At 43.1% G+C, this 23,913-nt stretch overlaps 1 pseudogene; it reads right to left on the bottom strand.

The window, feature by feature from the left end:
- Positions 1–1,417: 1,417 nt before the first annotated feature.
- On the bottom strand, positions 1,418–16,624 carry LOC141108991 (lamin-B2.L-like; annotated as a pseudogene).
- Positions 16,625–23,913: the final 7,289 nt, after the last annotated feature.

Here is a 23,913-nt window from a genome sequence, read left to right as displayed (position 1 = left end):
TTCTGTTCTGGCCCTGGGCCGCTGGGCAGCTGGGCAGCTGGCTGGGCCAAGTAGTACTACACAGATCAAGAGCGCGGCCGGATCTCCCACCCGGCATGGCCGTGGGCCTAGTGTCACTCCCGCCTTCTGTTCTCTCTGGGCCGCCCACAGCCCACACACAGATCAAGAGCATGGTCGCCGGTCGGATCTCTCACCTGAAGTGGTCGTGGGCACAGTGTCACTTCTGCCTACTCAGAGCATAAGCGAGCGCGCATCTCCGACTCCTACCCACCACTCGCACATGTGCAGTGTCACTCCCGCCTTCTGGGTCTGGCGGCGCCTACAATTGACGTCACACGTCCCGCAGTAGCGGCAGTGGACCAGTGTGACATTCATCATAGGTGCTGCCGGGTCCAGTAGGCGGGATTTTGTGTATGTCACTCGGCCGCGCTCTGCGCTGAGTGAGTCAGAGTCTCTTTGTACACAGCGGCTCGTGGCTAATACTACAGTTATGAATGCCTGAGACCCGGGGCTTTTTGGGGGCCCACTCTGGGCTATAGCCCCCCTCAGCCCCCTCCCGACGGTCCTGCTGACATGTTTGGACAATCTGGGGGTATGGCACATACGGGGCACTGTTAGATGCAAACCTGGCATATATTAAACACAGATGTGTACATGGCTGTGCTACTGTTAAAAATCATAGTTGCCTGGCTGTTTCAACCCACTGGGCTTAGTACCAAAAAGTTAATGGCGTAGTACGCTCATCAGGAACATCGGACAGAAGTAGTCTATAGTTATTATCATTGTATTATTGTCTCAAAGTACTTAAGCCAAAATCACAAGCATGCCAGCCAAGCAACTATAGTCTTTAGAGGAAAAGATCAACGACAGCCTCCACGTTTCTCTATTTCTCTCATGAAAGTTCTCTTTAAAGTGGATCCAACTGCCAACTTCCTCCCTGCCACTTATACATCTTAGCCACAGTGAGGCAGCAGTAGAGATTGGCTGCTCAGGCTTAGGTCTGCATAGGGAACCTCGCAGGCCCAAGGTAAATTTTTAATTGTAGGCTCTTTAAAACAAAACATGAAATAATTGTAGGCTACCACTACTGACTGAACATGGTAATTTTATGGTCATTATACTGACCCATTGGCTATCATATGTTTTGAGCAAGTGAACTTAGGACTACCAATCTACATACAATATCTGCTCTGGATCAATGGCACAAAAATGCTGAAGTCAGGACCACAGCAGATAATATAATATGCAAGAGCAGGCACTAACCTGGCATTACTGGGATCAATAGCAGTCGGATTAGACTTACTAAATGGTCTCATTTTTTGTTCCCAACAACCTTGGTCTGGCAGTGTCTGCCCAGTCCCCACAGACATGAACTTGTCACCAGAAATGTATATGGACACCCTACCCGCCTCAGCAGCTTGTGAAAGTTCATAAAATTTTCCATTTGTTTTCATGGTCACTGCAGAATTAGGAGTTGGAGGACATTCAAAACTCAAGTTGTGTCAGGGCTGGGCTCAGCCCTTCCTTTTCTAAACTGTCCGCTCAGCTGTCAGCTAATTGCCAGCTCCTATCTCTCCACAGCTACTCACCTGTTGATGATATCCTGCTCGTCAGACCTGCCTACTTAAGCCGTCCAGCCCAGAGGATCTCTGCCTTCGTCTTGGTTAACATCACAGAGATTCCTGTTTAAAGACTTGCTTGGCTGATATCCCTTCTGGCTCCGGGTCTTGCTTGCTGTTCCACTACACTGATCCCTGACTCTCTGGCTTGGCTTGACTATCCGTTCATGTTTTGACTACGTTTGTTCTTTTTTTTTTTTTTTTTTTTTTTTTAGAGCATGTTTAACATCTAGTAGTTCCTGGAATTCTGTCAGTTGTTGCTGTATTTGGTCCCTCCATGCTGCTATCTCTTTCTCTTTACTATCCAGCATTTTCCAGTACTTCTCATGATCACTGAACAATAATTCCTCTAGTTAACGGATACGGTCCTCTGCCCTATTCACCTGCTTCTGAAGATCAGAGAGCTGGTAGCCAAGTGACTCAATCCTCATTCGTGCTTCCATCAGCTCCTCATGGGCAGCCTCAGCAGCTTGGTCACTATGGTCAGAGGAACGCTTAATATTGTCCAACTTGGCTTGATAGGTTTGTTCCAGCTCTTTTTTGTAGAGCTTTACTTGCTCGTCGTGCTGTTTCCTGAGCTCATCTAGAGCTTGTGCCAGTTTGGATTCATAGTCATATCCGTTACCCCTGTCCACTTCCACGTAGCTGTGCTCGTGGCATTTCCTGGTTTCTCTGCATTCCTCTTCATATGTGTTTTTTCTGAACTAAAGCTCTTCCTGCAGACTCTGGCAGTGGTTCTCCATATCAACACGCATCAAAGTTTCCTTTTCCAGCTGCTTCTTAGCAACAGCATCTTCAGCCTTAGCAAGTTGAGCACGCAAACCAGCCACATCTGTCTCCAGCTTCCTCTTGTCCTCTAGGGTGGTTGTAAGCTCTGCCTCGCTCCAGAAATGCAATGCCTCCAGGTCCTTATTGCGATGTTGTGCACTAACCAGCTCAGCATCTTTTTTCTTAACATTTTTCGTTAGCTCATCAAAGTCAGAACGATACTTCCCCAGCTCTGTAGCCTGGCTCGGTATTTTGCTGTTTCATCCAGAAATTTTCAAGCATCAGCAAGCTCAGCCTCGTACAGGTCTTTCATTACACTGACCTCCCAGGTGGTGACCTCCTCCTTCTCGGAGATCTTCACCATCAGCCGGTCATTCTCCAGCTCCAGAGACCGGACCCGGTCTATGTAAACCGCCAGGTGGTCATTGAGTTGCCGCAGTTCTTCCTTCTCCTGCAGGCAGCTGATACGAGTTGGGGAGAGAGGGGTGCGAACGTTTGTTCTATTTACTTTTATTATTAAACAAGTGTGATTTAACTGTACTTCTGTCTCGGTCTGATTTCATGGTTTCTGACAAGTTGGCCAAAGACTCAAGCTCAGAGGGGGCCTCACCAGAGTCCTTGCTGGCTGAAGTGTTTCAAAGTTTTGTCCTTCATAAGCAGGGCTGGTGCAAGGATTTTGGACACCCTAGGCGAAACCTCATTTTGCCGCCCTCTGGTTCCACCCCTGACTCCACCCCCTTTCCCCTGCCCATGTAAACCCCACCTTTTTAATGAACCGCCCATCAAATGCAGCCTCACCAGCACCCATCAAATGCAGCCTCACCAGCGCCCATCAAATGCAGCCTACCAACGCCTATCAAATGCAGCCTTACCAGCGCTCATCAATGCAGCCTACCAGCGCCCATCAATGCAGCCTCACCAACGCTCATCAAATGCAGCCTCACCAGCGCTTATCAAATGCAGCCTCACCAGCGCCCATCAATGCAGCCTAACCAGCGCCCATCAAATGCAGCCTCACCAGCGCCCATCAATGCGGCCTCACCAGCGCCCATCAATGCGGCCTTACCAGCGCCCATCAAATGCAGCCTCACCAGCGCCATCAAATGCAGTCTGCCAGCACCCATCAATGCAGCCTCACCAGCACCCATCAAATACAGCCTCACCAGCGCCCATCAAATACAGCGTCACCAGCGCCCATCAATGCAGCCTCACCAGTGCCCATCAAATGCAGCCTCACCAGCGCCCATCAATGCAGCCTAGACCAGCGCCCATCAAATGCAGCCTCACCAGCACCCATCAAATGCAGCCTACCAGCGCCCATCAATGCAGCCTACCAGTGCCCATCAATGCAGCCTCACCAGCGCCCATCAATTCAGCCTAACAGCGCCCATCAATGCAGCCTCATCAGCGCCCATCAATGCAGCCTCACCAGTGCCCATCAAATGCAGCCTCACCAGTGCCCATCAAATGTAGCCTCACCAGCGCCCATCAAATGCAGCCTCACCAGCGCCCATCAAATGTAGCCTCACCAGCACCCATCAAATGCAGCCTCACCAGCATCCATCAAATGCAGCCTAACAACGCCCATCAATGCAGCCTACCAGTGCCCATCAATGAATGTTTGTTTGCTTCCATTCATTCAGGAGTTGGGACACAGACACAGCCCCCTGCCGCCGCTGCGCCTCTGACAGTATGTGCGAACTGAGCGGCGGCTGCCTGCTGATGCTGAAACTTAGTTGCTTGCTGCAGAGAGTAGAGAGTAGGAGCACCAGTGGCCGGGCGCCCTAGGCAGCAGGGCGCCTTAGGCGGCTGCCTAGTTTGCCTAGTGGTAGCACCAGCCCTGTTCATAAGAGCCCTGATAAAGGACATACATTCAAAATGCGTCAGCCAGCAGGGACCCTGGTGAGGTCCCCCCTGAGCTTGAGTATTTGTCCAGCCTGGAAGAGTGGAGTCACGACCACTGGCCTGATGAGCGTTTTAACTACATATTTTTGTGAGTAGATATTTATTATGCTTTACTTTCAACAGAAATTGTATGGTTAATGCTGATACGAGTTGGGGAGAGAGGGGTGCGAACTTTTGTTCTATTTACTTTTATTAATAAACAAATGTGATTTAACTGTATTTCTGTCTCGGTCTGATTTCATGGTTTCTGACAAGTTGGCCAAAGACTCAAGCTCAGGGAGGGTCTCACCAGGGTTCTTGCTGGCTGAAGTGTTTCAAAGTTATGTCCTTCATAAGAGCCCTGATAAAGGACATATCTTCAAAATGCGTCAGCCAGCAGGGACCCTGGTGAGGTCCCCCCTGAGCTTGAGTATTTGGCCAACCTGGAAGAGTGGAGTCACGACCACTGGCCTGATGAACGTTTTAACTACATATTTTTGTGAGTAGATATTTATTATGCTTTACTTTCAACAAAAATCGTATGGTTAATGCTCTAGGCCAGTGTACCCTCTGTGTTTATCTATTTTCACAGTGATTCTGAGAACAACCCCAGTCCTAGAGGGCAACAAGCAAGGCTTCAAGGGGATTATCCATTTCTGCAACTGAGTGACTTTTCCTGTTGGGCTATGACACTTATGGATAGGGGATTATCGTTGTAACATTCAAAACTCAGCCTGACAAAAACAATTCTTTTGGAACAGCTGGAAGTTGCCCTATTAAAACAACATTGATTCTACAGTATAACTTGGCAGACGACCATTATTCATGTTGTCTGTAGCTTGTAACACATGCTATGTCATTTCTTCAACTACTGCTCCAAATTTTTAACTTTTATGACTACATTGAACTGAATACACACTACTATAAGAAAGAAAGTATTTATCTGTTTTTCTGACCCCCAGATTCAGTCACTCACTGGATGAAAGCAATTAGTAGCTGTGTATATATGAGTTTAGAAGACTGACCACACACATTTAGAGCAAACAATTATTTCCTTCCCTACAGATAAAATAACACCAACACTGGGCCATAAATCTGAAGACCACACAACAGTATACAGTCTGCTAGTGACAAACCTTGGTGCAGGTAAGCAATCTAGATACCAATTGTTCCTTGTTTATGTGTTTGCAAGCAATCAGTTTGGATGAGCCACATGCAAAGTTATCCTGAAAATACACTACTCAATTATCTCTATTACCACAAACAATTTCACTGTAATTTTTCAGGTAGTTGTAAATGTGTTATAAGTGGAACTAAGCGAAATTGTGATTTTTCATTTTCCTGAAATCTTTGCAAAAATAGTGAGATTTCCGGGGAATTTCACTATTTTGGGGTAATGCATCAGAGACAATAGGAAGGCAAAATAAGGTGTTTTTTAAACTGTCCAATAGGCTTTAAGCAGCACCTGGGGGCTGTCATGTTTTTAATGCTGCCTGCATTCCTGCTGGGGAGATTCACACTCCCTGTTTGTCCTGATGGCCATTGTTAACAGGAGAAGGGGATTAAAATCCAACAGGATAGAGTGGAGATACCTCTTTTGGTGATAACTAAGTGGAGTGTTGTGTCTCTGGGACAGGAACAAAAACAAACAAACACGGCAACAAGGTTATACCAATTCCCTACCTTATCCCAAAAAAATAAAAACTTTAGATACCCTCTAAGTTGACCCTTTCCAGTTGGTGGTCAACATTGACTATTTTCAACATCACACATGAAAGATTCAAGTGCTTGGTACATGATTTCTGTTCATAGACACGCACACCATATCATCTTTCCTATGAAGGAAATTAAAAAAACATGGCAGGTGTCCACAAAGCAAGAATTGAAGTTTATGTCCCTTGTGTGTGTCATCCTCAACATATCATAGCTAAGCTGCTTATGAATGGTTTAAAATGTTACTAAACCCAGGACCCTGCATTCACTATATCTGGTCTCACACAGTGTACAGAACATGGAAATGCAATCAATTTAGTAAATATAAACTGCTAAATACCTTTTCTCATCAGCAGTATATACCCTGTTTCCCTGAAAATAAGACCTAGCGTGATTGTCGGTGATGGCTGCAATATAAGCCCTACCCCCCAAATAAGCCCTAGTTAAAGTCCTTGTAGGTCTTGTTTTCAGGGTAGGGCTTATTTTCGGGGAAACAGGGGAGGGCTTATTTGGGGGGTAGGGCTTATATTGCAGCCATCACCGACAATCACGCTAGGTCTTATTTTCAGGGAAACAGGGTAGCAGTCTTATGACTTCTATCAGTGTCTGGCCGAGCAATGGTTAAAGTTTATAGGAGGAGTTTTCATTCTCCTCTGACAGTTCTATGAGGCTGTATGATCCCTGACCCTCTGTCTGGACAGTGCTGATTGGCCCTGTGCTGATCACATGCACCCTCTCAAAAAAAAAAAAAAAACCTCTCTAGTAATACACACCAAACTGAGCATGTGCAGAGTGCTATCAGCAAATAGATTGGGGGTAGTAAAAGAAGGGGAGGATCAGAGAAGACAGGATCAAACAGCATTTTTACACAATGCAGAGAATTAACAATGAGTATAACAAGCATATAACATGCATTCACAGACTGATTTTACTGTTGTGGGTTTATGCCTGGACTGCATATTAACTACTCTTTCACTTTGAAACAAGGAAAAATAGTAAGTGTTTGCAAAATTAAATATGAGCGTCAATGTAATTAAAAAGCAGGTTATCATTCAAAATGTAATCTATATGTTATCAATGCCTGTGTAATAACATGCAGCAATATCAAGTAAGCCAAATAAAATATTGTGGTTCAATCTGCACCATCTTTATACAATATAGACTGTGGGTATTAAAATTAAATCCAACACGTGCCTTTTCTTGTAAAAATAAACTTGCCACTTACACTTTCTAGTGTTTCCACTATTCCACCATAAACAATATATAAATCCCAGTATAGTAAATAGTGGTGAGAAGTTCACAGGAGGAGTGGGGTAAAGGCGAGTTAAACTCTGTAGTGGGGTCTGATTCTGGAGGTGAGCAGACATTCTACTCAGTGATGGTGGCTCATAGGACACCTAGGAAGATTTATACTGTCACTTGCTCAAGACACAGTGGTGTGATGTCGGAATACTGATATCTGGAGTTATATGAGAGACTATTGAAGACACATATTGCTACACTGTTATATAATCCGTTTTTGTTTTTTTTATTTTTTATTTTGCTTGAGGTATGATGTGTGTTATGTAAGGATTTGCACTGTACTATACTGAGATTTAAATATTGAGTAAGCATCATAAAATCATATAAAGTAAGCCTGCACATAGCTTTAGATTTGTACAAAGCTACTTGTATACTGAAGAGCCCCCAAACTCAAGTGTGCATGTATGGGTATGTTGATTTTTTCCTCCCACGTTGTCCCTATGCATCTGAACATATGACAGATGGCATCTCTATAGATTGCAATGCAGAATGCCAGAAGAAGAGGGCTGGAGGTCACAGTGAAGGTAAGTACAGAGGCCCTATGGTACTTAGGACTGGAATTAGCTAGGCTTTGACTTCACAGGTTTACCTAATAATAATGTCCTGTTTTCCATTTACGTTTGAGTTCTCCTTTACTGGTAAAATAATATTCAGGAAATATGTATTGTTTCTTTTCTTTGACATACACATTAGGTCACACTACCTTCCCTCTAGGCACTGTGTAGGCTCCTATTCGGTAACAAAGAGAGACATTTAGAAAGTCTCAAAATATGTGTTTATATGCACACTGAAGAGTTAGAGGTGCTTCCAATAAGTAATAACCAGCTTTACAGAGGAATGTATTTGTAATGCTTGAATATACAGTCTTTAGTAATTATAGAGCAGGACCAGACTAAAATCTTTAATCTATAAAGACTTGGCTTCCTGTTTTCAGTACAGCACTGCCCATCATTTATTGTACAAGTTTTGACAATACAAATAAATGATGTCTTGCCACAGCCTGAAATCACATGCTGGTCAAATCTCCAAAAGCAATGTTGAGGAAACATTAACTAAGGCGTACCTGTACTGACACAAATGTATAATCATGCAAACAATAATTATCTTCAAGTTTTCTGGAAACCCCTAAACATGGGGTACTTTAGGTTCTGTGTGGATGGGCATATTTTTGCTTCAAACAGGTTTTGCATTCCAATTCAGGTCTATGTGAATGCAAACCCTATTTGAAGCAGGTCTATTGCAGGTCAGGACGTCAACTGCAGGTCAAACACACCTGTCAATGAATTCTGAATGATCTCAGAAGCATCCCAATCTGATGGCCAACTAATGACATCGACATAAGCCCAAAGCCTGTTGCCACAGACCTTTAATATGTAAATACTAACTTTATGTAGGAAGTGGTTCTTAGTCCCGCCCCTGTATTTTAGGAGGGCAGATTTGTATAGGTTGAAGTCTTGCAGGGATTTACTTTTATGCCACAGTCGCTCAAGAGATTTCTAGTGTCTTTAGTTTGTCATCAGTATGGGCCGAATTCTTTTTATAGTTAGAGGAGCAAGTCCAGTGAGGATGAGAGTGAACTGTTGTAGACAGAGGTTGCCAGGTTAGGACAGAACAGGGGTGAGATTTTATCATAGAGGTGGTCAGTAGCAGAACAGATTAGTGAAGGGAAAGAGTGGAGAAGGTTTCTATGAGTAATCATTTGATGCTTCAAAGGATAGATGGTCGAAGACAAGGAACCTGTGAAACTGATGTGGTTGTGATCTGAGAGAGGAAAAGGGGTGTTGGCGAGGTTGAGATGTAGCTGGGCTGTTAACATTAACAGGGATGGTAAAGTCACCAAGAATGATAGTGGGTATTTTAGAGGAGAGAAAGTAGGGCAACCAGGTAGAGAACTCATCAAAAAAGTGTGAAACTAGTACAGGAGGCTGATAAATCACTGCCATCCTCTGAGAAATTGGAGAAAACAGACGAATACAGTAAGTCTCAAAAGAGAGGGAGGGGTAGAAAGGACCTGGAAGGTGGGTCTTTGTGAGTGAGTGGAGGTCACCATGGGAGAGGGCAGCATGAGAAGAAGAATCTTGAAGCCTGGTTTCAGTAATGACAAGATAAAAAGGTCATGCACAGATGTAAGCTTGTTACCGAGTGAGCATTCCAGAGGCACATTAGATGAAGGGGCTGTTTTTTGGAAGTAGAGTGATAAAAATGAAAGTGAGTGGATTGCGGCCGCCAGATGTGGGGATTGCAGTTAGAGAATGGAGACCCAGGTTTAGTGGAAATTCCAGACATTAGGTGATGGAAGAGGTTAAGGAAAGTAAGATAGGAGTTGGATGTATAAGAATGCACATATATAACTGCCCTGGTGTTTAGGCCAGCATGTGGGTTCAGTATTTGCAGGAGGTAATAAGTGCAGTAATAGGAAGAGGGTAAGAGTGAGGGTGATATTTATAAGCTGTGGGGTGGAGAGGAGGGGTAAAGTTAGGGCCAGAACGGGCCAGAACGAAGAAGGTGCTGGGTTGGGCTTTGCCCCACGAGCCTGCATGCTGGGGATTCGGAGGGCACTACCTCCTTCCAATCCTGTCCCCACTCTGGTCACAGCTGTGGGAGATATAGCTGATTACAAGGAGATGCCCTTTATAAGATGGACACTTTTTGCCCAGTCTCATGCTGCCTTTTGCACCGTGCAGATTGAGCATCTTTCAATCAAGACCGCATATTAACTATTAATTCTTTTATAGATATTTGATGTGATCTTTTCGGTCTTATGCACATCTCTTTCTCCTTGTCTACCCGTTATCAAAATATCAGCCATTTATAAGGTGTGTGCACTATTTAAATGACCAGTCTTTTTCATATTTACATATAGAACTTCACTATAAAACTGCGCACACTTTGTAGTAAATAGGCTCTCTCTCCCCTTTTTTCTTGTTTATGCCCTAGAAACTTGAGGTGTATTCCTGCTTCAGCTGTGGCATGTGTGGGGTTGGGTGGACGCAAAGTGCCCTCTGTGTTTGGTCCTGAATCTAGGCCTGCCGTGCCCTCTTTCCTCACTGGCTTTCTTCAGCTTGGATGATGTATGGCAGCAGGCTTCCTCCCTGCTTTTAATAGGATGCAATATTGGTGATATCCAAGAAATATATGGTCAGAATCAATATTATAATATGTTTATTGTAGAGCTTTCTTAATTATGAATGCTTACTGCCTTTTGTTCTCTATAAATTGTAGACAACTAATTATTGAACCACTAGCCCCTGAAGAAGAGGATTACCATTATTAAACTTGAAACGCGTCGGAATTTCTCTGTCCTATTCTGCTATTCGACAGAGTCAAGTGGTTGCCTGTATATGTTTTTTGATATCACACCTGAGTTATACAGTATCTCACAAAAGTGAGTACACACCTCACATTTTTGTAAATATTTTATTATATCTTTTCATGTGACAACACTGAAGAAATGACACTTTGCTACAATGTAAAATAGTGAGTGTACAACTTGTATAACAGTGTAAATTTGCTGTCCCCTCAAAATAACTCAACACAAAGCCAATAATGTCTAAACTGCTGGCAACAAAAGTGAGCACACCCCTAAGTGAAAATGTCCAAATTGGGCCCAATTAGCCATTTTCCCTCCCCGGATTCATGTGATTCGTTAGTGTTACAAGGTCTCAGATGTGAATGGGGAGCAGGTGTGTTAAATTTGGGGTTATCGCTCTCACTCTCTCATACTGGTCACTGGAAGTTCAACATGGCACCTCATGGCAAAGAACTCTCTGAGGATCTAAAAAAAAAGAATTGTTGCTCTACATAAAGATGACCTAGGCTATAAGAAGATTGCCAAGACCCTCTGAAACTGAGCTACAGCATGGTGGCTAAGACCATACAGCGGTTTAACATGACAGGTTCCATTTAGAACAGGCCTTGCCATGGTTGACCAAAGGAGTTGAGCGCACATGCTCAGCGTCATATCCAGAGGTTGTCTGTGGGAAATAGTCGTATGAGTGCTGCCAGCATTTCTGCAGATGTTGAAGGGGTGGGGGGGTCAGCCTGTCAGTACTCAGACCATATGTTGTACACTGCATCAAATTGGTCTGCATGGCTGTCGTCCCAGAAGGAAGGCTCTTAAGATGATGCACAAGAAAGCCTGCAAACAGTTTGCTGAAGACAAGCAGACTAAGGACATGGAATACTGGAACCATGTCCTGTGGTCTGATGAGACCAAGATAAACTTATTTGGTTCAGATGGTGTCAAGCATGTGTAGTGGCAACCAGGTGAGGAGTACAAAGACAAGTGTGTCTCGCCTACAGTCAAGCATGGTGGTGGGAGTGTCATGGTCTGGGGCTGCATGAGTGTTGCCGGCACTGGGGAGCTACAGTTCATTGAGGGAACCATAAATGCCATGAATGCCAACATGTACTGTGACATGGAGGAGTGGAAGAGGACTCCAGTGGCAACCTGTGAAGCTCTGGTGAACTCCATGCCCAAGAGGGTTAAGGCAGTGCTGGAAAATAATGGTGGCCATACAAAATTTTGACACTTTGGGTCCAATTTGGACATTTTCACTTAGTGGTGTACTCACTTTTGTTGCCAGCAGTTTAGACATTAATGGCTGTATGTTAAGTTATTTTGAGGAGACAGCAAATTTACACTGTTATACAAGCTGTACACTCACTACTTTACATTGTAGCAAAGTGTAATTTCTTCAGTGTTGTCACATGAAAAGATAGAATAAAATATTTACAAAATTGTGAGGGGTGTACTCACTTTTGTGAGATACTGTATATGCATCCAACTTTGACTTTTATCAATGTTATACTCTCATATTTTTAACTTTTCAAATAAAACATAAATATATTTTCAATATTATCTGATTGTCAAAGAGTTTCTGCCTTTTAAAGTCCCATAGAGTATATAAATGTCCCTTTAACTCCGGTTCACTTCCTTCTCCATGTACCCACTATCACGCTTAGTCATTATAAATGCTGTGCTTTGCCACATTTCTTGAACACAGCAAAAAAGTTTAATACCAATCTATTGGAAGTGGGCACAAGTTTCAAGATTCGAGAAATAGATCAGGAAGGTTAAGGAGATTATGGAAGCAAAAGACTGGATAGCGACTTGCAGGTATACACGGGAGCGTTTCCGTAATACTTTGGTGGCTTGGTGGGACTACACTACTGACACACATAGGCGTGCGCAGGGGGTGTGCCAGGTGTGCCTGGGCACACCCTAATCACCCCCAAGCACATTAGCATTATCACTCTGTGTGCCGACGGGGAGATGGGAAATATCTCCCTCTGACCAGTTCTGTCATTAATAAAGTGCTACCATACCTCTCTTTCACTGCATCGGCTCTGCCATAAGAGTGTGTGTGTGTGTAATATACATATACACATATATACATGTGCATGTGTGTTTGAGCGTTTCGGTGCACACCCTAATGCAATAGGCTGCGCACACCTATGCTGACACAGACCCTGTTCCATCAAGCCTAGATGTTGCCCTATTGGCATTAGCAGTTAAAACATAAATACTTGCGCTAAGTGACAAATAATAAAATAAACCTGCATCAGCTGTCCACAGAGTGCTACAACCCCAGAATATAAAAGTACATATATATGCAATATGGGAAAGTCAATAAGGGAGAGTTATATCTTAACTCTCAGGTGTTGGGGGGGAGAATGAATGAATGAATGATTTGTAAAGCGCTGCAAATGCGAACTGAATCGCCTCAAGGCGCTAGATGCGTTCTCTGTTATCAGCTTCTTAGAAAAGGAAGGTCTTTAGTTTTTTCCTGAAGGCCTGATGGTTTTCTTCCATGCGGATGTAGGTCGGAAGAGCGTTCCATAGCCGAGGTCCTTGGACTGCGAATCTTCATTCTCCCTTTGCTTTGTAGCGGTATTTGGGAATGATGAGGAGGTTTTGTTTAGCTGATCGAAGACTGCGATTAGGTGTGTAGTGTTTTATTCTCTCTCGGAGATATAGCGGAGCGTTTCCTTGTATGCATTTGTGGGTGAGGCAGAGGGTCTTGAATGTGATCCGATTCTTTACGGTTAGCCAGTGTAGGCTCCTTAGGGATGGGGAAATGGATTCCCAGGGTTTTTTCCTGTTAACAGTCTTGCCGCCGTGTTTTGGATGAGTTGTAAGCGCGCAAACTGATATTGGGGAAATCCTACGTAGAGCGAGTTTGCGTTGGTCCAGAAGAAAGACAGGGAGGGGGGTCTGACCACTACTTACTGGTGGGGTGGTGCAGTGGCTGCGTCTAGGATGATCTAAGGTGGACTGGCCTCCGGTGAACAACCAGTGCCCCTGCAGTGAGGTCCAGTAGCAGGAGGGGGTGTTCCAGGTGTGGAGGGGCACGGGGCTCTGTTGGACGAGAGTGGGAGGGGTATGAGGTGGCTGGCCGGCCGAAGTTAGGCCGCAGCCGTGGTCTGTCCCCCGAATCTAGCGGCTAGAGAATGGGGTGATTAGACCGTGGCTGCGGTGGTGTCCCGGGGGGGTTAAGGCTAAGACAGAGGGGTCCGTGGGATGGTGGGTCCAACCTGGAGGTGACGCGGCTGGAGTGCTAGTGGCCTCAGGAGGGAGGACCAAGATGGCTGCGGGCCATCCGGGCACTGGGGAGGACCAAGATGGCCGCCGGCTAGGCCTGAGCCGCGGGCTGTCCGGCGCTAGGGAGTACCAAGATGGCCGCCGCCTAGGCCCGAGCCGCGGGCTGTCCTATTGTTGTTGCCCAGACCGTCTGCGATGATGGTGGGCGGATAGATCCGGTGAGGATGGATAGAGCAGGAGGGGGAGCGTGGGCCCGCTGGTCAAGCTGCCGGTCGGTTGTGGGAGGAGAGGTGGTGATACGCTGCTGGGCTAGCAGCCGGAGCCACGGAGCGTCCTGCGGGATGGGCCTGTGCGGCCGGCCGGCTGGACGCGGCGTCCGGATGGTATGGACGGCGTGAAGGATAGGAGGGGGGGTCCCGGTGCACTTCTGCTGGGGGAGTCCGGGATGAATCCAAGGATGGGTGGCCGGATGGCCGGAGCTGGGTGGCCGGGTGGCCGGAGCTGCTGCACAAGAGGTCTGCTCTCCACAGTGTCAGCACTCAGACTGAATGCTCAGGTCGAATGCTAAAGGAAAACTTTGATCTCTTTGAATGAGAAAAGGTGTTTAACCACCCAAAAGACATAAAGAGGAGAACTTTGATCTCTTTGAATGAGAAAAGGTGTTTAACCACCCAAAAGACATAAAAACCCCACTGGTGAGACTTTCCCATATTGTGACCAACTCGGAGTGGCAGCAATATATATCACTCATATCCATGTGTTTCTCCTATGATATATAATTTTGGGTGGTTAAACACCTTTTCTCACCCCCCCCCCCCCAACACATGAGAGTTAAGATATGAGCTCTGCATTATTGGCTTATTTTATATTGTTTGTACTGTGTAAAAAGTTGGACATCAAGGTGATGAATGGGCGAGCCTTATGTCTGAATATGAAACAGATTTTGAACAGGGGGACCAGATAGAAACACAAATCTTGTCCCTCTTCTTCAAACTCAATAGAACTTTAGAAAAAAGTCCTCTCTTTTTTGGCACGAGTGCAAAAAATAATCCCTTTGGGCTACGAATCTAGACCAGATCAGTGGGGAATGCAAAAAGCAATGGGAAGACAATCTAATATCATGCTCCCAAGAAATGATGGCCATTTTGAGTCAGGAATATAGGAGACAGATTGTACTGTTGGATTTAGAAATTAGTAACCTAGAGACGGCCTTGGCACTTTTTTCAGGGCATGCCCAATTTTTGGAGGCACAGACGAATCTAAAAGAGAGTCTGTCAACCTTCAATAAGGGCATATTACAAAAGAAAGAGGTCAAATTCTGGAGTGACAAAACAGCTTTTTCCGAAGGACGGGCATAAAAATGGAGTACCAATAACACACAAACTAAACAATCCCATCAACCCAGAGAACAATATAATAGTACATCTAAATCTAAGAATTCCTCATATATGGGTTTTAGCCAAAACCTCCCCCAACAGGGACGTGAGAAACAAAAAAGAAGCCGAAACAAAAGAGGCTCACTTGAACAGGATACTAAAAAACGTACTGTAGATGTAGAATCCGATACACATATATCATCAATTGTAACACATGATGATACCCATAATATAGGCATGAGTGAATCTGATTCCTCATTGTCTGATGCTTCACACAACACCAGTCACATTTCCCATGTAACAGGTAAACCTAGGTTAACCACACAAAAACCTTTAAACTCCACACGGGGGGGCCTCGTTCCCCCCCAAATAAACAAGAATGGGAGAGGGGTAGACCCATACATCACGCGCACTCAACCACACAAAAAATTGTAATCAATCTGTCATCATACCCTTTAACCCAAGCAAAGACTCAGATACTCTTTAGGGGATTAACATTTTTCCCAGAGGAGAACTTTGATCTCTTTGAGGTCGTTACCGATCTACAATTATTCACAATTAAATTACTGCTTAAATGCATGTATACTAAAAATAAAAACCCTCTTGACAACACTGACTGGTCAACATATAGTATGAGGGAATTTAAAGCTCTTCTTGATTTGACTACCCTATTTGAGGAAAACAATACAGTGGATCTAATCGATCAAATCGACTTGGATACGCTTTTGGAAGATATCAATAAATCTACACAGAAATCGATTACCATGTTCAGAAAGCCATCAACTAAATTTCCATCTCTTAATACCAACCCCAGTATAGAGATCTTTCTAAAGCAAACAACACAAGATATTTGTAAATTACCTTGTAAAAAGAACTCTCGCCAGAATGTGACATTACATGAAAACAAAGCCCTTGAATCACTTCGCAATAATACAACAATTGTGGTAAAACCCTCCGACAAGGTTGGAAACGTTGTCCTATTGAATAATCAGGACTAAGTATCAATGTGTGAGAGAATTTTAAATAACAGGGATTGGTACAAAAAAATACCAGCTAAACTACTGGATTCCTTTAATGAAAAGTTCTACATTATGGTAGATCAAGCATATAATAACGGAGTCATTTCAAAGGATTTGCATGAATTTATCAGAACACAACATCCAAAAGTAGCAACATTTTACAGCTTACCCAAAATTCATAAAGATCATTCTGGTTGGCCTAAAATTTCTGGTAATGGAAGAATTTCAGAAAATCTGAGCAAGGTAATCGATTCATATCTACAACCTTATGTTTTGTCCGTGCCCTCCTTTGTTAAGGATACAATTCACTTTTTGAAAATCATTGAGGAACTCACAGTTTCGGACGATGCCATCCTTGTTGCCACTGATGTTGAGGCCCTGTATAGTACGATCCCCCATGGACGGGGGATGGTTACTATACAGAAGATTCTTCAACAGGGCTCACACCATGACAAATCTTTAAGTGAATTCATATTGAATGGTTTGGACTACATCTTAAACCATAATTATTTCATCTTTAATGGCTCCCACTACCTCCAGGTGCAGGGGGTGGCGATGGGGACATGCTGCGCCCCGTTGTACGCCAACCTGTACCTGGGGGAGTGGGAGCGGTCCCTCCTGGATGAGGAGGACCTTGTCAAATACACAAGCCACATATCCACGTAGCTTCGGTATATTGATGATGTCTTCGTCATCTGGGAGGGGACCAAAGACACTCTTATGGAGTTTTTTGATCGGATCAACACAAATCAGCATAGTTTAAAATTCACTATGGTGCATGATCATGACACCATTACCTTTCTGGATGTTCGATTAAAGTGGGGCTTAGATGGTAAACTACATAGTACACTTTTTTGTAAAAGTACGGCGGGAAATACAGTCCTGCAGCTTCCATCCAGTATCCTTAAAAAATTCCATTCCATATGGGCAATATTTGCGCATTCACAGAAATTGCTCCACTGATTTATTGTTTAATGAGGAGGCTACTAAACTTCAAAGTAGATTAATGGCAAGGGGCTACAGTAGATCATCTTTATGTAAGGCGTACAATCAGTCTAAAGCCAAAACACGATTTAAACTACTGTTTAAACAAAAACCAACAAAAAATTCTGACCTTGATACAATTAGGGTAATTATGAGGTACTCAAAACAACATGAAGAAATTAGACAAATAGTCCAAAAACATTGGGCTATTCTCACAGACGATCCAAGAATAAACTCATTTGTTACAAATTCCCCTTCAATAACTTACAAATGAGCTACATCCTTAACCACTTGCTTACAGGGCACTTAAAGCCCCCTCCTATCCAGACCAATTTTCAGCTTTCAGCGCTGACGCACTTTGAATGACAATTGCGTGGTCATACAACACTGTACCCAAATGAAATTTTTATCATTTTTTCACCACAAATAGAGCTTTCTTTTGGTGGTATTTGATCACCTCTGCGGTTTTTACTTTTTGTTAAAAAAAATGTAAAAATCTGAATTTTTAAAAAAAAAAGTTTTATTTTTTTATATTTTGTTATAAAAAATTTAAAACGGGTCATTTTTCTCCTTCATTGATGTAAGCTGATGAGGTGGCAGTGATGGGCACTGATAGGCGGCAGTGATGGGCACTGATAGGCGGCAGTGATGGGCACTGATGGGTGGCAGTGATGGGAAGCACTGGCAGGTGGCACTGATTGGCACTACAGGTGGGCATTGATAGGTGGCACTTGTGGGCATTGATAGGTGGCACTTGTGGGCACTGTTAGGTGGCACTTGTGGGCACTGTTGGGTGGCACTGTGGGCACTGTTGGGTGGCAGTGTGGGCACTGTTAGGTAGCACTGTGGGCACTGTTAGGTGGCACTTATAGGTGGCACTGATGAGGCAGATGTGCCTCTTCCACTTGGGGACCGATGTCCCTGGCATCCGAGCCGTTGATCGGCTTTTTTTTCTACTCGCGCTGTCAGCGTGAGTAAAAAAAAAACGATTACCAATCCTTTGTTTACATCATGTGATCAGCTGTCATTGGCTGACAGCTGATCACATGGTAAGGGGCCGGGACCGGCCCCTTACATGGATCGGTGATCTGCTGAGTCTCAGTGACTCGGTGATCACAGCGCACCCGGCGCGCGCCTGCAGGGAGCGTGCACAGGGGAGGCCGTCATATGACGGCCTCCCGGGAATGCAGGTCCGCGCTGTGGCCGTCATCCGGCCATAGCGCGGATAGCAGGTGGTTAAAGGACAAACTCTTTCAGAGTGAATTCAAAAGTGAACAACAACGAAAGAAACACTGTCCAATTTTTGGTTCTTTTCCATGTTTGCATTGTTCCTTTTGTCCTCTCATACAGAAAGAAAAGGTTTCCCCAATGGTGAAACTTTTAAATCTTCACACTTTACGCATTGTCACACTCGGGGAGTAGTGTATCTAATGGTATGTGAATGCGGTGCATTTTATGTCGGCAAGACAAAACAGGAGTTTCGATTCCGCATATCCCAACATGTATATAGCATGGAGATTGGCAATCGCCATCTCCCGGTAGGAAGACACATTGTAGTCAAACATAACTACAAAGTACCCAAAGTCTCTTTAATTGCATTGGAACAAGTTCACATCTCCAAATGAGGAGGCGACTGGAATAAGATCTTACTCCAGCTCGAGCAAAGGTGGATCTTCAAACTTCAGGCTACCACACCTCCAGGTCTGAATAATTTGATTTCCTTTGCACCCTTCTTAAAAGGTTTCGCATCAGGCAAGACACAGTGAAAGCCCGGGACTACAATACAGAGATGTTTATTGTAGTTTCTTTCTCATTATATCAGAATTTCCATTTATGATAAAAATCTTTTAGCCACAAAATAAAGCATTGCTTGTTTGTAAATATCATAATTAAAATTAACCATTTACGATATAGTTGAGTTATAAATTGAACTCTTCGACTGTCCAAGTGGAGGTAATTGACCTGTATTTGGTGCAGTCATAATATAAAAGATGTAATTAAAAATGTTTAAGCACAGTAAATAGTTTGATTAAAATTGTTTTGTTTTTTCCCTTTTTTTGTCTTCCAGACTCCCGTGCTTCTTGTGTGTGCAGTTCCTGTTTGGGATTCCATGCCCATGTGTCTTCAAGGCAGGGGGAGACGGCCGTTCATCGCTCTACTTATGCTCCATAGGTGGGTGAAATATTCCTTTCGCCAACAAGATGGAGCCCCTCCCCTGCCGGTGGCATTCCGGATCACTTCCGGACGTTGGGTTCCCGTGCGCGGGTTATATGCGCGTGACGTCATTCCGTCTCGCCGTTGTGGCGGAAGTGACGTCGGCGGTAGGGGCTTCTGGCCTTCTGGAATGCCGAGGGAGCCACGCGCACCACCATGCGGTATGTACGATCAGCGACGGAGGTGGGGGGTTCTTCTCTCGTTACCTGCAGTTGACTATGCCTAATTGGCATGGTCTTAAAATATCTGCGCTAATGGGAATCATCAGTTGATCCCCAGTGCTCAGAGGAGAAGGTTGGCACATGCTTTACAAAATTTCAATACAGGTCAGTTACTTTTCTACTATACATGCAGCGGTCCTCCATTGCACATTTGCCTTGCTATTCTTTCTGTTCGGCAGTTAGAATCTTTTTGAGTCATTTATGGTTGAAATCCTTCTTCTTTAACAGGTATTTCCTATATTTATTGGGCCTAATACGGCCATATGGGGACAAGGCCCTTTTCAGTCTGGCATTTATCATAGATGCCTTACGTATTGGCTGCTGTGATCCCCAATCTAAGGTATTAATTTCTTACTATGAATATATAGTCATATTGGAATATTTAACATATCCGATATAGTAATTGGGATTGGCTTGGGATCCAAACACTTCACCACATTATATATATATTTTTTTCATTTAAAATCACTTTTATCTAATTGTTTTTTGAGCACATTATTGACATCTGTTTTTTCTCACTCATCGCTTAGTCACACCATTACCCTTCATTTATTATTTCTTTTTCATTACACTGATCCTGGTTTTGGTGTGTACTTCTCTCACCAGTATAATTTTTCCTCTCACTCTTGATTCATTTTTGTTCACATTCAACATTTACACTTTTCATTATCACAGCAATCACCCTTAATAATTTTATGAGCCCTCTTTTTCATATTTTCCATTAGCTCACACTCAACACTTACACCACTTTAATCACAATGTAATTTTCACCAGTTTATTATTTCTTTCATCACATCTTTATTATTTAAAATATATATTACTCACTTGTCACATGACATTTTTTGATAGCCTGTGATAATTATTTAATATACCATAGAGTTCTTCATTATTATTATTTTTCATATAATCTTATTACACAAAACACTATGACTCCTCTGTTAGCTCATAATGCAAGCTAATGGTAACGTACAAGATAATTATTGAGACCTTTGCTGCAGGTGTCGGGATTTTTCCTTCCTTTCCGCCCGTCGTTCGCTGCAATTAGCGTGGCTTCTTGTTAGTCACATGTGGATGGGTCTCCCTCCTTTGGAGCAGGTATCATTCGAGTGCATGGGATTGCTGATTGACTTTTAAAGGAACCCTGGTCAGGAGATCTTTTATGTGCATCCTTCATTGGTAAATATGCCGTTCTGCAACTTTCCCTTGTGTATACGAGGGACTTTATGTTATGGAAATTTATACTGTTGATATACATAAATAATGCTTGTACATTCCTTGACAGCAAATTAATCCCCTGAGAAAAGACTTTGACCACACATGTCAAAATGCGTTGGAAATTTGCATTTTAGATATTAACATATATTGTTGTATGATTACAATATGTAAAATTGTTTACACATATCTCTGACCGGAGCTAATATTTTAAACATTTATGTGGGTTTATGTCTTGTTGTTATAATTTCAATAAAAACCTTTTAAAAAATGTAATGACTTAATTTTGCTGCGGAAAAACCCCACTGGGGGACACTTTCCCATATTGTGACCCACTCGGGGTGGCAGCAATATATATCACTCATATTCATGTGTTTCTCCTATGATAGTACATATATATGCAAGCGCTGTTTATATGTGCTATTGGCATTAGCAGACCCCTTGGTTAGGCCACTCACTTAGTCTTACAGAAGTAAATTTTTCACTTAAAGCAGAGCTCCACCCAAAAGGGGAAGCTCCACTTGTTTGCACCCTCCTCTGCCACATTTGCCACTTTTTAGGGGGGAGCGGGTACCTGGTTTTTACAGGTACCCACTCCCACTTCCAGGTCAGATTACTACGGTGATCTACAAGAATTTTTGGACCCTCCTCCTCCCCCCAGCTTCCAGCAGGACAACGACCCTAAACATACAGCCAGGGCTACAATGGAAGGGTTTAGATCAAGGCATATTCATGTGTTAGAATGGCCCAGTCAAAGTCCAGACCTAAATTCAATTGAGAATCTGTGGCAAGACTTAAAAATTGCTGTTCACAGACGCTCTTCATCCAATCTGACAGAGATTGAGCTATTTTGCAAAGAAGAATGGGCAAAAATGTCACTCTCTAGATATGCAAAGTTGGTAGAGACATCCCCAAAAAGGCTTGCAGCTGTAATTGCAGAGAAAGGTGGTTCTACAAAGTATTGACTCAGGGGCTGAATACAAATGCACGCCATACTTTTAACATACAGTGGAACCTCGGATTGCGAGTAACGTGGTTAACGAGCGTTTCGCAATACGAGCACTGTATTTTTAAAAATCGTAACTCGGTTCGCGAGTGTTGGCTCGCAAAACGAGCACGATTCTGGCCAAAGTGGTGTGCAGTACCGCTTTTGGCCTGAGGTGGGGGGGGCGCCGGAGCCGAGCAGAGCCGTACGTCACGTTCGGAAATGCATGGAAAGACCCGAGTACAGCACGGCTGACCTCGGCAAATCTCAGGTAGGGAGTCTTTCCGAGGTTTGCCGATGTCAGCCGAAGTGTATTCGGGCCTTTTCGGCCATTTTCGAGGCTCTCCGGCGTCCCCCCGCCTCTGGCTGCATGAGGTATTGCATCCCATTAAAGTCAATGCAGAATGAATTATTTTCATTTCCATTGACTTCAATGGGAAAACTCGCTTTGATATGCGAGTACTTTGGATTACGAGTATACTCCTGGAACAGATTATGCTCGTAATCCAAGGTTCCACTGTATTTATTTGTAAAAACATTTGAAAGCCATTTATCATTTTCCTTCAAAAATGAGTAAATACTACGTCGCGCTATAAATATGATCTCATCAAAAATATGAAAATTTGTAAAAGGTAATAGGATCAATATAAGAAACAGCAGCTAAAATCAGAAAAAATTGTAAAATAAATGAATTGAAAAGTGCTGTACTATGTAATATGCACTATACACCCAATGATTGGATACCAAATGTATATATAACATAGAAACACACAAATATTGACCAATGGTGAAGTGCTAGTAAATAATAAATAAATAAGGAAGTGGAAACTCAAATGCACAATAAGTATATAGTGCTCATGTGAAAAAAAAAAACAAAAAAAATATAGATTAGTAAAATTCATAAAGCTCGTAGAAGTCCTTAAAATAGTCGTGTCCCTCAGGACAGGACGGCACGAGGAGCAGTCTACCTGCCATAGGAGGAAACGCACATCACCCCCATACCTTTCCGGTATCTGATCTTATTGGTTATTGCTGGCAATAGAGTGGTGCAATAGACGCACTTTATAAATGTGAGTACCCTGTATTAGGTATGGGGGTTGTTTTGTTTTTGTTTTTTTTCACATGAGCACTATATACTTACTGTGCATTTGAGTTTCCACTTCCTTATTTTTTTATTTTTTTTATTATTTAATGGTACTTCACCATTGGTCAATATTTGTGTGTTTCTATGTTATATATACATTTGGTATCCAATCATTGGGTGTATAGTGCATTTTACATAGTACAGCACTTTTCAATTCATTTATTTTACAATTTGTTCTGATTTTAGCTGCTGTTTCTTATATTGATCCTATTACCTTTTACATATTTTTATATTTTTGGTGAGATCATATTTATAGTGCGGCGTAGTATTTACTCATTTATGTTTGCACGAATTGTGAGACATGTTTAACGCCAGCAGCTTTTTCTTTCTCTATACATTTAATGGGCATCTGGTCAGTGGTGGCTCGCAGGATTCTTTGTGTTTTTCTATCATTTTCCTTCCACTTCACAATTATGTGCCACTTTGTGTTGGTCTATCACATAAAATCCCAATAAAATACATTGATGTTTTTAGTTGTAACATGACAAAATGTGGAAAATTTCAAAGGGTATGAATACTTTTTCAAGGTACTGTATATGGAGCATAGAGGTGGTTAAACATGGATTTTCCAAACAGCAGTCACTCACCTGTGAGGAAGCAAAGAAGACACGATGAGAACGGGATAAAAGCTGTCTTCAACTGCTTTACCACTAGGCAAAAAATCTCCCTGTCTGCTATTTAGTACTCTTTCTCTGAATTATTCTTGTAGACAGCAGGTTAGAATTTTGAACATTATCAATAGATAATACAACATTTTCTTTAGACCATTTTGGCTACAAAATACTGAAAATTATAAATTCATTGACTATTTGGTTTCATTTTATAAACAAAAATGTATTCTTTGCCAGGAAAACTGAACATATCTGCTCCAGTGTAATTAAGAACAATTCTCCCAGGGCATGCACAGCACTGGAAAAAGTGACATGAG

This window comes from Aquarana catesbeiana, linkage group LG09 (genome assembly GCF_042186555.1).
Source record: "Aquarana catesbeiana isolate 2022-GZ linkage group LG09, ASM4218655v1, whole genome shotgun sequence".
NCBI lineage: Eukaryota > Metazoa > Chordata > Amphibia > Anura > Ranidae > Aquarana > Aquarana catesbeiana.
Note: the sequence above shows the minus strand (reverse complement) of the source record. Positions and strands in the feature narration are given on the sequence as shown.